The sequence below is a fragment of the Gopherus evgoodei genome, unplaced genomic scaffold (genome assembly GCF_007399415.2).
Source record: "Gopherus evgoodei ecotype Sinaloan lineage unplaced genomic scaffold, rGopEvg1_v1.p scaffold_384_arrow_ctg1, whole genome shotgun sequence".
Lineage (NCBI taxonomy): Eukaryota > Metazoa > Chordata > Testudines > Testudinidae > Gopherus > Gopherus evgoodei.
Window position 1 is genome coordinate 1 of NW_022060054.1, and position 15268 is coordinate 15268.

General features: G+C 48.8%; 1 long non-coding RNA gene across 1 annotated transcript; it reads right to left on the bottom strand.

Moving 5' to 3' along the window:
- Nucleotides 1-5496: 5496 nt before the first annotated feature.
- Nucleotides 5497-7302, bottom strand: LOC115642137. The gene is made up of 2 exons (XR_003998163.1): nt 5975-7302; nt 5497-5724 (listed from the first exon to the last, which is right to left on the bottom strand). It is a non-coding gene; the product is annotated as an uncharacterized LOC115642137 (long non-coding RNA).
- Nucleotides 7303-15268: the final 7966 nt, after the last annotated feature.

The following is a 15268-nucleotide window of genomic DNA, read 5'->3' on the forward strand; positions in this document are numbered from 1 at the left end:
CTAGCCTCTCCAGGGCCTGTTATCACCCAACACAACAGCAGGTGGCGCCATGCAGCCAACTAAGCTACCTGAGTGCGTTACCTAAGCCACTCAAGGACAGATAGAAGACAAGAGCCAATTTCCCACTCCCCAACCTTGCACACTTGCTGTAGTATAAATCCAGAATGATACCATCTTATAGTGCACAGGGATCTCTATAATGCAAGCTCATTAATGTAGTTCCCCTTCCCCTCGATATGGGACAGATGTGCACAACAAGCTGAGATTTTCCCCAGACACTTCACTCAAAATACGCTGGTTAAGATAAAGCATCAAACAAGTTTATTAACTGCAGAAAGATAGATTAAGTGATTATAAGTGATAACAAACAGATCAAAGCAGATTATTTAGCAAATAACCAAAACTCAGACTAAGCCTAACATACTAGATGGATAGAATTTGAATTAGCAATTTCTCACCCTGACTGATGGTACAAGCAGTCCCCCAAGTTTCCATACACAAGCTAGAAATCTCTTGATCCTGGGAGCAGCACTTCCCCCACATCCGTTTTTGTTTCTCAGGTGTTTCCAGAAGTTCTCTTGTGTGGAGAATGAGGCCAAGAGATGATGTCACACCCCACCTTATGTAGCTTTTCCATATGGTGGGAACCTTTTGTTCCAAACTCAGTTCCTAGTCCAGTTTGTGGAAAAATACAGGTACTAAAATGGAGTTTAGTGTCATGTGGTCTGGTCACAGGCCCTGCTGAGTCATAGTAGCCATGACTCATAGGCTGGCTGAAACATTCACAGGAAGGCTAAGCTCTTCCACAGTCCATTGTCTTTGTTGAGCCATCAGCACTGTCTGGCTTCTTCATTGTTGTACCTGAAAGGCTCATTGTGGGTGTTACCCAGAGTAAGCACATTTGAAATACAGATACAGAGTCAATATCCATAACTTCAGATACGAACATGATATGTGCACACAAATAGGATAATCATATTCAGCAAATCAGAACTTTTCCAGTGACACCACACATGATGCATCTTCTACAAAATAGATCATAATTATGTCCTAATCATATTATAATCATACCACTATGATGAATATGGGGGTGTAGTGTCAGATAGGTCCTAATTTCAAGGCACAGGAGTTGGGAATGGAACTTCCCCTCTTTGTGGAACAGGAAATAACCCTCCAGCCAGGGCTGGGACAACTTCCCAGACTCTCAGTGATGGAGCCTGAATCTACTGACATTTCATTAATTACCACCAACCCCAATCTTTGTGGCAACTGTAAACTTTATCAGTGATGATTTTGTACTCTCTTCTAAGTCATGGATAAGAATGTTAAATAGCACAGGGCCAAGAACCAATCCCTGCAGGAACCTGCTAGAAAGAAATCCACTCGATCATGGTTCCCCATTTACTATCAGAGTTTTTAATCTATTTAATGTATGCCGTGTTTATTTTGTATCATTCTAGTTTTTTTTAGTAAAAATATTGTGCTAATCAAGTCATGTCCCTTACGGAAGTTTAGGTATATTACATCAATACTATTAGCTGCAACCAAACTTTTGATCTCATCCAATAAGGATATCCCGTTAGTTTGATAGGCTCTATTTTCTCTAAACCTTTGTTAATGGGCACTACAATTCTGACCTTCTAACTTCTATTCTTTATGATTGACTTCCCCTTTCTTCCATATATTTTATTTGGAGAGTGCTTGGATTCCTACCAGGGAGCCACTATCAGGGTCCAGAGACAGCCCCATCTCCTATATTAAGCTCTGGCTAGTAGCTATGTGATAAATGTGAAGACCCTGCTTCTGTCTGTCAGATGGGAGACACAAAGGTTCTCTCTTTCTACCCTCTGATGCCTCCTGGCTGCTGTAAGCAAGGTGGGGTGGGACTCTGTTAACATGTGCCTCCCGGAGCTTCCATTTCCCTGGTGCTGCTGTTCCGTGAATAGTGGGGTTGTGAGTGGGTCAGCAGGTACTGAGTATTGGACTCCTGCTCTTTCAGGGGCCGGTGACCTTCGAGGAGGTGGCTGTGTATTTCTCCAGGGAAGAGGGGACTCTGCTGGACCCCACTCAGAGAGCCCTCTACAGAGATGTCATGCAGGGGAACTATGAGACGATGGTCTTGCTGGGTAAGGATTCCTGTCCCTTCTGTTCTTGGAAGGGGAAATGAAGAGTGAAGGTTCATGCCACCCCCACAATGCCATCTGTACCCTGTCCTGTTTCAGCATCACCCCAATAGGCCAGTAACATACATACTACCAGAGACCCTCCTCTGCTGCAGAACACTTTGGGAACAGAGCACAGGAGCAGCATCACACAATGTCAAATATCTCCTCTTTACTCAAGTAAAACTGGGGTTAGGTCCAGCATAATGAACAGAAGCTTCCTACCCCCAGCCTTCTCTCAAACCCTGAGCCTTCTCTACCCAAACCAGAATGTGCTTGGGGTGTAACAAGCAGGCGGCTGGAGTCAGAGCTGCCAGTCCAGGGTTACTTATCATACAGACACTCAGTGCGTCCTTGAACGCTGGCTGGGAGTATCCAGACAGGGGAGCTCCAGCAGCAGAACACTGAATCTCACCCAGGATTACAGATGACACAACTCCTCGCTGATCTGGATTGCACCCCAGCATGTGAAAATGGCCTAGGTTGGTAGTGACATTTCTTGAGACATGGAGAGTCTTGCTCCCATATCACCAGGTGTAATAAAAATAACAGGAAAGGCCAAATATGGAAAACTGATTGTTCAGCTTGCTTTTGACCTGCATCATATTTTGCAATATATTCCAAATAAGGAAATTAACGTGCAACGTATGTGTCATTGTTTGTGGTTTTAAGCTGTAAAAGGCTTGTGTGATTTTTAGCTCGGGAACAGTATTCCAATAGCTGTCGCCCCCTGCGTGCTTGTAACCAAGAAAAGAGCCTCAGGCTGAGCTGATTCAAATATTAATCCTGTGGTCGTTTTCCACAACAGCCTCAATAGGTCCCTGTGATGGAATGTAAGGCTACATCTAGACTACCCACCGTATCGGCGGGTTAAAATCGATTGCTCGGGGATCGATATATGGCGTCTCATCTAGACGCCATATATCGATCCCCGAGCGCGCTTATATCGATTCCGGAACAACACCAACCCCAACGGAGTTGCTGATTTGACAGGGGGAGCCGCGGACATCGATCCCGCGCGGTGAGGATGGGTGAGTAATCCGATCTTAGATATTCGACTTCAGTTACGTTATTCACGTAGCTGAATTTGCGTATCTAAGATCGATTTCCCCCCGTAGTGTAGACCAGCCCTTAATGTCTTCACACCTTCCCCCTGCAGGAGAATGGCTGTTTGACCAGCTGTTTGCCTTGCTGTCTCTGAGGAACTGGTCTGTGGGTGTTCCCCAGAACTGTAACTTTTTCAGTAATATCATACTGTAAAATCTCACAATTTTACATACAGTGTTACTACACATTTTAACAGGAGGATAATATTCAGTAGGTTATGCGTTTTCTAATGATACCTCACAAGCCATACTGGGTACAAAATTGATCATAATTTTCTAGAAGAGTGAACACAGGGGTACAGATTGACACAGTGTCTGTGTGTGTGTTCCCAGCAGATATGTGGGTATTTCAATCCCTCATAAGCACAATGTTTGGCATCTTCAAGGACCTGGGGAACTGGTCCTGGGAATTCACTAGTTTAGCAAGTGTGAGACTGCATGAAATTGTGAGACACTTTGGTATTAATAATAAAATAATATAATCTGATAAAATTGCAATGAATCATGCTAGGTATGCCATGTAAAGTGTCAGTGAAAATGTTATGATTTGCCAAGTATGATAATTTTGTTTCTATGTTTCTATCACCTTTGTATTGTGAGTTACAGATATGTAAGGTATATCTGTATTTCCAGACTTGTGCAGTTTTTCTGGGTGACACCCCCAGACATATTGGCATCAACATTGCCTAGCATGTTTGATGGCCCATTGAGGGTCATCAGCTGTACAATGAACCTATGGACCAAGGGGATACACCTATTGAGTCAGCAAGACATGCCGGGGTTTGCCTGTGTAATGAAACCTCCAAAGCTTTTCCATGCCATGTGCTGTGAAGCTTGTGTTTGGGACACAGGAAGTACAAGCCACATGGCAAAAGGAATATAAAGCGCAGCTGCATCATCTCCATCTTGTCTTCAATCCCCCTTCCTACCTCTGGAGCAACTTCTCTACAAACTGAACCCTGGAACAAAGGACTGAATGACCCATCCAAGCTGTGGATGCGTTCCAGACAGACTTTCAAGCCAGCAACTCACCAATACTGCTAAGAACCTGATATATCCATTTTGGAATGTATCTGACTGCTTTTCCATTTAAATTCTTTCTGTCTTTCTTTCTTTTAAACCTTTAGTTTAGATGCTAAAGAATTGTCTGGAAGGATGGAATTTAACTTCATTCTTTCATTTGTTCTTTCTTCTAAACATTTAGTTTAACTGCTAAAGGATTGGCTGGCAGCATGGTATTTTGGATGAGATCCAAACCTGGGTAATGTGGCTAACCTTCTACCCACCCACTTCCTGGATCCAATTAGGATCACTCTCCTGCTGCCCTCTGGCCATGCTGTATCACAGTGAGCAGAGTTTTTAAATAACCTCTCACTGTACGGGACCTAGTTGCTGATTAGGAGTCAGAGAACTGTCATGCAATAAAGGGGGCCGTGTGATTTCTTTTTTCAGAGTCTCGTTAACCAGTGTGTGGGATCAGAAGCACAGTTTGTGACTGGTCAGTGAGTTTAACTTCAGTGTTAACCACCAGTATGGGGAGCATCTGCTCTCCCTTTTTCAGCCTGCTCTGACCTTGGCATTTTCAGTGAGGACTGCCCCAGGCACACTAGGTCACACTAAGCACTGAAGATAAATTAACAGAATGTTTTTGATGATCAAGTTGTATGAAATCAACTGAACTCCTTTGTTTTCTTTCATCTGAGCGGAGTTTCTGGTTTTCCAACGTGATATGATCTCCCAGCTGGAACAAGGGGAAGAGCCATGGGTCCCAGAGCTCCAGGGTTCAGAGGAAAGAGAGATCCTGAGATCTCCCCGCACAGATGAGGAAACATTAAACCAACTCAGAATCTGTAAGTGCCTGAAGGAAACATCTAGGATGCCCTACAAAGCTCTTGGGAAGTCTCTCAGTTCATTATTGTCCATAGCAGGGGTCGCATCCGCAGGGTAAATATAGCTCAAGGCTTCCTATAGATGCTAGCAGACACCGGGCAGTAGCTTTCTCCCTTCCCCCTGTGAAGTTGGATGGGATGTGAAGGCTGAATTGATCCCCTCCTCTCTCCTGTTGGGGGGAGCTGAGTTCCTGATTTTTATTTGTCCTCTCTCCAGCACTTGTTTTGGTTTGGCCTTCCCCTTTCCATCCCTGTTTGAGGTTTCTGTCTCTATCACAGCAGGTGATGCAATGACGTGTGAGGTTCAGCACAGACCAGAAAAAGAGCAGGGAAACCAGCCAGGGGAGAAAATGGATAAATTTATTTCCTGTCAGGGAACTCAGAAGGGCCTTAAGGAAACCAGAATACAGCAGGAAATCTGCAGGGAAAAGCAAAAAAAATACATGTGCTGAGTGTGGGAAAAACTTCACTTACAGATCAGGCCTTTCTCAACATCAGAGAATCCACACAGGGGAGAGGCCCTGTGAATGCAGTGAGTGCGGGAAAACTTTCAGTCGCAGCTCGCACCTTATTGGGCATCAGAGAATCCACACAGGGAAGAGATCCTATCATAGGATCATAGATTATAAGGGTTGGAAAGGACCTCAAGAGATCATCTAGTCCAACCCCCTGCTCAAAGCAGGACCAATTCCCAAATGGTTCCCTCAAGGATTGAACTTACAACCCTGAGTTTAGTAGGCCAATGCTCAAACCACTGAGCTATCCTCTCCCTCCTGAATGCACTGAGTGCGGGAAAACTTTCAGTCGCAGCTCTCACCTTATTCAGCATCAGAGAATCCACACGAGCAAGAAGCCCCACGAATGCTGTCAGCAGGCCTGCACAACTCGTAAAGTGGTGATGTAGAGAAATCTCTGTATTAACTATCTCTATAAATCTTTATAACGTTGCATTGTGTTATTTTGTATTAAGTATCTTTATCTTTATGACATTGCATCCGGCATGATGTTATTTTGTAATTCATATGACTTGGCATTGTGCCTCTCTATTTTCATACAACTTTGTATTAGATCCCTATATAGAGAATTGGTAGAAAACTTTGTATCAAATGTTATAGCCCCTAAGGATAGTATAGTTAAAGTAAAAGAAAACATGTGCCTTTTTGCTAGAAGTAGAATAAGATCTTCCCCCGCACTCTGTAATCAATTGCTCTATTGACTGAATGAGGTGTGAATGAGTGAGGCTTGGAAGACACCCACCTCCAGACAGCTACAACAGTTGAAGAGGGAATGGGAGCCAGAGCAAAGGACAATACAACTTGTCAAGTGGGCCCAATAAAGAAGAGCAGACATATTGATGGCCTCAGGGATTAGAAGCAAGCACCTTCTTTAGAAAACACCCTCTTTGAGCAGCATTGGGACAACACCCAGAGAAAAGCAGCACAAAGACCAACGGACGCAGACCCAGATTTTGAATCTGGTCTAGATTTGCATAAGAGGGAAGCTGCTATAAATGCGAGGTGTCTTGCAGAAGGACCCCGGATCTCGTCTTGTCACCATCGGACCATCGATTTGGATCGGTAGAAGCCCGGCTCCACCCCTCCCCCATCTAACTCACCTGGCCAGTGCAGTTAAGGGGAGCAACTAGTTGGTAACAACAGCAAGACGGAGTGTGTTTATGTCTGTGTGTGTGCGTGAATGCATGACTGTGATATATATCTCATGTGCATATCATAGAGTATTAATTGATACCTGTATTACTAATAAATGTGGCATTTTGCCTTAATCCCCCTGAAAAGTTCCTGTACAGTACTTTGAGTAAAACAGCGAGGGCCACAATACTCCAAAGAAAACAGCTGAGGACCGAAACCCCCCGGCCCTGCGGAAACACCCCCCACTCAGGACCTCCCAGCCTGGCGGAAACACCCCGCCCAGCCCTGCAGAAACAAACCCTCCTTCCCCAGCGCCGCCCCACCAAAACAGCTGTGGGTCAAAAAGGAAGGTTGGTGGTGGGGAGGTGTTACTTGATGTTAAATCAACCAGGGACTCCCAGCCAAAGAGGTGGCTGGGAGCCCTCAGGGTCAAATTAAAGGGCCTGGGGCTCTGACGACTGGGGGAACCCGGAGCTTTTCAGGGCTGGGGCAGGGATTTAAAGGTCCCAGAGCTCCTGCTGCTGAGGGGAGCCTGAGCCCTTGAAATCCCAGCCTCACTCCATCCCCTGGAGCTGCCGCCAGGATTCAAAGGGCTCTGTGCTGCCTGCAGCCACAGGGATCCCTGAGCCCTTTAAATCTCAGCTGCTGCCGGGATTCAAAGGGCTCTGGGCTGCCCGTGGCGGTGGGGAGCCCTGAGACCTTTAAACCTCAGCTGCGGCCGGGAATCTCTGCGAGCAGCCCAGAGCCCTTTGAATCCCGGCCGTGGCTGGCAGGCCGGCTTTAGGAAGTGCGGGGCCCAATTTGAACATTTTTGGCGGGGCCCCGCAGGGATGATTGGGGAAAAAAAAGCCTTTCAGTTCTTAACAACCGGTTCCCTATAAAAAGTTCTGCCACAGTATGTATTTTTTGTACCAGTAGGGTTACCATACGTCCGTATTTTCCTCCCAGATGGCGATTTAAGAACCAAAAAGCCTGACATGTCCGGGAAAGTACAGATGTATGTTAACCCTACCTAAAAGTTCTTTTTTAAAAAGATGGGTCTGAACTAGAAATGAGCTCTGCCACTCCCTTAGGGTGTGCTAGGGTGCACATGTGTGGGTCCCAGCTGCTCCCTGCCCATCTCATTGAAGCAGGTGTGCAGGGTTACTTCCCTCGGAACTGCAGGGCACCAGTGAACATGGGGCTGGCTGGAGGTGGGGGAGGGGGAGGATGCGAGAGGTAGGGTCTGGCTGCAGGCTGGGCAAGGGGTGTGGGGCAGGCTGGAGACAAGAGGTGTGGGGTGGGCTGGCTGGCTTCAGGCAGGGCCACAGGGAGGGTGCGGCATGGGTTGGCAGGGCTGGAGACAAAGGAGTGCGGGACTGGCTGGCTTCAGGCAGCGGGGTGCGGCAGGGGTTGGCTGGAGACGGGTTGGTGCAGGGCTGAAGGCAAGGCAGGGGGTACGGGGTTGGCTGGAGACAGGGCAGGGGGTGCAGGGCTGGTGCGGGCAGGGCAGGCAGTGTGGCAGGGGCTGGCTGGAGACAGGGAAGGGGGTGCAGGGCTGGCTGGAGACGGGTTGGTGCAGGGCTGAAGGCAAGGCAGGGGGTGTGGGGCTGGCTGGAGATGGGCAGGCTGCAGGCAGGAACTGGTGCAAGCAGGGCAGGAGGTGCGGGGCTGGTGCAGGCAGGGGGTGCAGCAGGGGCTGGCTGGGGACGGGCTGGCTGCAGGCAGGGCAGGGGGTGCAGGTACAGGGGGTACAGCCCATCCTCTATGGTGAGTGCCTCCTTCTCCTCCTCCTCCTCCCCCCTCTCCCACTAGGGTAGCAGCAGCAGCCTGGGGCTTGGGGGCTATTTCAAGGGCCCGGGGCGCCCCTGCTTCCACTGCCCCAGCTCTGTAAATAGCCGCGGGAACCCTGGGGAAGCGGCGGGGCTCCAGTGGCTATTTAAAGGGCCGGGGAGGTAGAAGCAATGGGAGTCCTGGACTTTTTAAATAGCCCCCAGAGCCCCGCAGCCATACCCCAGGGCTCCAGCAGCAGGGCTCTAGTGGCAATTTAAAGGGCCTGGGGTTCCAGCCCCTGCTGGGAGCCCCAGGCCTTTTAAATTGCCCCCTGGGGAAACTGGGCCACCCTGGTACAGCGCACTGGCTTTTGCTGGTACTGGGGCTTGGGTGCGGGGTCCTCTTAGGAGCGAGGCCGATTCAAGGGAATTGGTTAAATTGGCCTAAAGCCGGCCCTGGTGGCTGGGATTTAAAGAGCTCTGAGCTCCCCGCCCGCCTGCCCAGAGCCCTATAAATCCTGGCCGCGGCTGAGATTTAAAGAGCTCTGGGCTCCCTGCGGCTGCGGGCAGCTCAGAACCTTTTGAATCCCGGCCGCGGCTGAACTTTAAAGGGGTTTGGATTCCCCGCGGCTACGGGCAGCCCAGAGCCCTTTGATTCCCGGCTGCGGGACGCACAGTGAGACTTCACGGGCCGCACGTTGCCCGTGGGCCGTATGTTGTGCAGGCCTGGCATGGAGGGGCAAAATAGGTAAGAAATTTCCGTGGCCTGTCACTAGCAAATAGTAGCCACCATGGATCCTGCCAGAGGTGGCTACATCTTAGCACTGTGGGAAGCAACCCTTCACAGAGACCATTTGTCTTGTGGTTTGGGATACTTCTCAAGACATGCTGCACTCAGAGTGACCCCCTCATCCTGTGCCAGCTGGAGAAAAGAAAAGGGGCCAGCCAACTCTCCCACTACCAGCTGCGAACCACTGATCCCCAAACAGGGGGAGGCCTCTGGCTTTGATGTGTATTAAATATCAGGCTGGTCTCTTTCTTTGGCAAATATCTAACAGAGCTAAAAGAGGGAACAAATGATCCTCAAAGGAGAGGGGAAAGACAATCACTGGGAAATTTAATCCCCTGCAACATCCAGAATGGAGAGCGACTCAGGGCAACAGGTTCCCCCGAAGGAAGAAGTTTTTGGGATTTAGAAACATAAGGAACAGCACAAAACTTGAGAGGATTGTTAATTGACATTTGATAATGACACAGAGGGAAAACCTGAGCTTTCAGATCAGTGTTCAGAAATGAAAGACAAAGGGTGGAAATCAGAGATTTTGGATCCATTTTGCAAATTATAGAGAGGAAAGTGGAAAATCAGAGGGATTTTATATCAGTTGTTGATAGGAGGTAAAATCTGAGTGTTTCACATGAATACTTGATAAATGAATAAAGAGGAAATGGGCAACATTTGCAAACATTTTGTGTTCAATAATCTGAGAAAAGGTGTAAATCTGAGATTTTCTTATTATTTTATAATTAGAGACAGGAAAATCTCAGGGCATATTCAATTAGAAATAGACAACTAGAGAGAAGTGGGGCAAATGTTTAGGTTATTTTATTTGAATCTTTGAGATTTGCAAAGAAATTGTGTCACAAACTGCATATTTGATAACATGAGAGGAAAACACCAAGATCTGAGGGGAGAGAGTCACTTTCCTGTCAGGGCCCAGTGCTCCCTCCCCCTCCCCCTCCGGGGTCTCTCACTCACTGGGGGCTCCAGGCGGGGCTGGTGCGGTCAGAGCCTGGGGCTGCCTAGGGGGCAGGTCCCAGCTGGAGAAAGCCCCCCCCCCGGCCAGGATAGGAATGTGCTACTGGTAGCAGCCTGGGGCTGGACCCTCTCTATGGGGGACACTTGCTCCCCCCTCCCCTTCCTGGCCCTTCCCACGCCCTGTTGCCAGCAGAGAGTGGCCCCCCCAGCCCAGCCCAGAGGTGTCCCTGTCTCAGGCCCCCCCCAGCCTCTGCCCAGTTCAGAAATCACTCGGGGGAACCATTTCCCACCTACACAAGGACAAATCACTGCAGGTGAAAATGGGGGGAAACACCCCAAACCTGAGATCTGAACTGGCCATTGGCAAAGGGGAGAGAAAATGGGGCACAATGGGGGGAGGGGAACAGGGAACTTCTCAGGGGTTTGAGGGAAGGGGGTGTCAGCCTGGATGTTGCTTGTTGCTCTCTAGGGAGAAAGGGGGCAGGACAGGAGAGGAGGGGGGTCTCCACGGAGGGGGCAGTGGTAATTCCGAGGGGATCTCAGCCCTCCCTTTTTCTCCCCGCTCCTCAGGGGTCACCTGCTCTTCTCCCCTCGCCCCCCGGCCATGTCCCGGCTGCACAGACATTTTCCATCCATCCCTTTCCCAGGTCTCCCCCCTCCGCAGCCCCCGCCCGACCCCACGCAGGGGCTGCTAGGTGTAATGCATGTTCAGTAGGGATTTCTCCCCTACTAATGCTGGGGTGTCCTTCTCCTATAGGTTAGTCTACTAATGATCTCATCTTGGTGCCATGTGTGTCAGTTCATTGCCATGGCACTCGTGTGCTTAGACATCTGAGGATGCTCTATAGAAAAGCTCCTTGAGTGAGGTGATCCACAGGGAGTAGCTCAAAGCTCCAAAGTGCCTGGCCAGGGGCAGGACATTGGCACAGCAAGGGCGGGGTGTGGCAGTGACATCACAAAGGCCTTTTGCAGGACCTCACACTATTGGTCAAAGACTATTGGTGAGCAGGTGGTGACCTCACAGAGAGATCCTGACATCAGTCAGGGGCCAGGGGCTAGGGAAACCTCAGAGACCCCTGTGGCTTTGCTTCAGCAAGTCTCCTTCTCCAGGTCTCTGTCTGAGGACTGAGAGAGTATTCGGGTTCACGGACGTGAGCGCCAGGAGAAACCTCTTTCCAGTTTTCTCCTTCCCTTGTAGTGATTTTACTAGAAAACAGCCGTCCCTCTTTAGAAGGTAAGAGCCTCCTGGAGGTGTGAAACCTGTTCAGTCTGATCCATCTGGTGAGAGTTGAATTCTAGGCATGGAAAACATGAGCTTAAGGAGGCAGAATTTTATTCCGCACCTGGGATTTTGTCCCTTAGAATCATGGGGACATTAGGGTTTGTCCTTTGTGTTTCACCTTTTCCTCCATCCACCTGTCCCTCCCTCCTTTCTCTTCATCTCTTCTTTTGTCCTTTCTCCTGTTCCCCTCCCAACACCAGGACGAGTGTGTGCGTGTGTGTTGCGGGGGAGTGCTCTGCAGCTCTCACTGTGGGAGTTCCACCCAAAAATGTGAGGCTGAAATAGTGCTCAGGCAGTCAGGGCTGGATTAACCTTTTGTTGGCCCTGGCACCAAACATATTTGTGGGCCCCAGTGTAGTCACTGTGGGCTCCGAGTGTGGGCCTGGTGGGGCAGTGCCATTGGTGCCTTCGTATACCCGGTACTGAACCTCAGAGACATTTTTCATTTTGATCACACACCTCTCCATGACTATATGCATTGCCATACACAGCTCCCTCAGCCCGCGGGTTTTCTTATTGAGCTGTACACCCATGTGGGTTTACCAGTGTCCACAGTGAGCAGAACTTTCATAGTGACCAAGGAAACTCCCCACAGATTTATCTCTTTCCTCATTCAGACCTTCTCTAGCCATGTCTCCAGTACCCCCCCATGTCACCAGTCACTGCATGTGGTCCTAGTCTCAGCTCAAAGTCCTAAAGCCAGCAGACACCTGATCAGTTCTGACAGATCCCTCCCTCAGCCCCCATCCTGCCATGTGAGCAAGCCACCTGCAAACACCATTTCCCCAAAGTGAGGACTTAGCCCTTGGGAATCTGAAGACACCAGCGTCTCTCCCTCTGCTCCCATCTACATGCTAGTCTGCTACCTGGTCACCACCACCTCTCCCCATACTTGTTTCCTTTCTACTTTGGACATGCTCCCAACCAGCTGGAAGCTCCCTCTGCAAGCCTGACCTGCTCCCGCCTTCCCTGCTCCCCCGACATTCCTTTCCTACTGGTGACCTCTGTTCCTTGAGGTTAACTCCAGTGTCTTTAGGTGCTCTAGCTTAATGGCCCCAGGAGTCATAGAGCCACTTGTAGTTTCTCTAGCTACAGCCATGGGGCAACTGCCAGAGGCCAGCCTTAGACAGCTGCAGCTACTAGCCGCAGGAGCGGAGGCAATGCCAAGGCTGAGCATGCTTGAACCTTGCAAGGGCAGCACTAGGGACTCTAAATCCTCAGCACTGGCCCTAGGCAGCTGCAGACTCTGGAGTTAGGCACTTTCCTCCTCTAGGTTCCTGCATGGTTACAGAACTGCAGTAAAGTGGAACAATTATCAGCTTCTGTGATTGGAAGATGTCTGGATCCATCTAATAAGACTGTCCTACATAAATGAGGAAAGTTGAGGTGCCTTTATTATTCTTTTGTTCCATTCTTTGTTTCTATGGGGAATTTGCCAGTGCAATATCACTGTCTTCCTTTTAAACAAACAAAACTAAAAAAAAAAGTGTAATGGCTGTTGAAAATAGCAATTCCAGCCCTCGTTAGCACTGTGAAGACCCCAACGTTTGTTGCTCAATTTTCTCCTACTTTTTCTACAGTAAATGACAGTGGATCAGCATATTTGATTTGGGAGAAATGAAGTAACAGCTGCCCAAATTGAGCTTGAGCACTCCTGATTTTGAGGTGTTCAGATCTGGAAGGCAGGGGCTAGATTCCCTTTATGAATATTAGATACATCTGGAAAGGAAAAGTCAATTTCTATTTTCATGGCTCAGAAGTGGAAATCCTCCTGTCCTGTATCTGAAGCTGTCCAGGTCCAGTAGAGCCTCCCCTTCCTTACTTACCATTTTACCTTCTGGTGGGATCCACATACCTCCCTTGCCCAGCTTCAGATAGAGAGGGGCCCTGTCCAGTTAGTCCACCCAGTTCCATCTTTGGGGGCTGCCAGGCGAGGTCACACCAGCATCCCTAAGCCTGTCTGGGGAAGTCTTCTGAGGGTGCTACCTGGGCCAAAGCCTTCTACTCCTTGGTCACACCTCTTCCCTATTCACAGGTGGCACCCCCTTCTAGCAGCCAGCCCCCCAGCCACAGCAAGCTGCAGCACATGGAGTCTCACAGCTTCCCCCCTCCCTTTCCTGTTGATAGCAGCCAAGGGAATGCTGGGAAATGTTCCTTCTCTGCTCCAAGGCAGGGAGCTGGTCAAGGAACTACAGCTCCCAGGGCCCTATGGGGTCTCAGCTCCCCTACTGAATCCAGGCTGCTCTGAGGCTCCCTTTCTGCAGAGGGGAGGAAGTTACTGTTACAGGTCCCTTCAGAGCTTGGGCCTAGCACTATGGCACCATGTCAAATCCAGTACTGCTCCCAACTCTATCCAGCTCTGCTGCTGGCAGGATCCCTTCCCATTCTTTTTGTTTCCTGTCTCCCCTCCAAGGAGAAGCTCTGCATTGTTCCTGTGTGGGGAATTGAACCCAGGCTGTCTGGGTGAAAGCCAAGAATCCTAACCACTAGACCACATGGGACTTCCATCACATGTTTACATGTTCATATTCAATAACACAATTAAACGTAGCCATTCAAAGTAGCCATTTAAAAGAAGCCATTCAAAAAACTTCAAAAACAGACTTCAAAGAGAAATTGCAGAGTTACAACTGATCTGCAAACTTAACACCATTAATTTGAGCTTGAAGAGGGACTGGGGGTGACTGGCTCACTACAAAAGCAATTTTCCCTCTCTTGGTATTGACACCTCCCTGTCAATTACTTGGAGAGAGCCACATCCACCCTGACTGAATTAGCCTTCAACACTGGTTCTCCCCTTGTATGGTAACTCCCTTTACATCATGTTCCAATATATATTTATGCCTCTATCTGCAATTTTCACTCCATGCATCTGAAGAAGAGGGCTTTTTACCCATGAATGCTTGTGTCCAAATAAATCTGTTAGTTCTTAAGGTGTCACCGGACTCCTCGTTGTTTTTGTGAAATAAAAGCAAAATGCACTCTAAGCTGATCTTAACCCTTTCAATGCCCTTACAAACTTAGATGCTTCTCACCACAGGCTGACTGGTGGCTTTTCAGCCAGGCTCTCCCCTTTCGTCAGCGCTTCAGTTGCTTGGTGTGGGGGTGTCTGTAGATGTAGGTGGACGAGAGAGACAAAGCATGGCAAATGTCTCTGCTTTTATCATGTCCTTTCTTCCCTCTTGGCTTTGCTCCCCCTTCAGAGTCAGGTGAGCATCACTGCGTCTCTCCAAGCAAGTCTGAGCAATTCCCCTGGGGTGTCCTCTTGCAGGTAAGTGATTGCACTGTAGCTCCCTTGCTGAACAATGGCTGTTGATGGGTTGTTTGACACCCTGTCCGGGTGTTGGTTACTTTCCTTGCTGTTGTCACTGGGGAGCTAATATTTGGCTGACTCCCCCACCTTACAGCATAGTGATAACCACACTGCACAATTCTCATAACTTCATATGCATGAATGGTAAACATCTATGGGTAGAGAAATGACTTTCAGCAGATCATATCCTTTCCCCTGATACCTTACAAGGCATGCTCTGTATATAAGATCACGATTATATGAAAATGAGGAATATGGGGGTTACAGCACACTCCCCCAAAGGTACAGAATGTCACACTGAGATTCTATTTTCATTTGTTATGTAACAGCATTAAAGAGATCCAGTGACTGACCAATGGC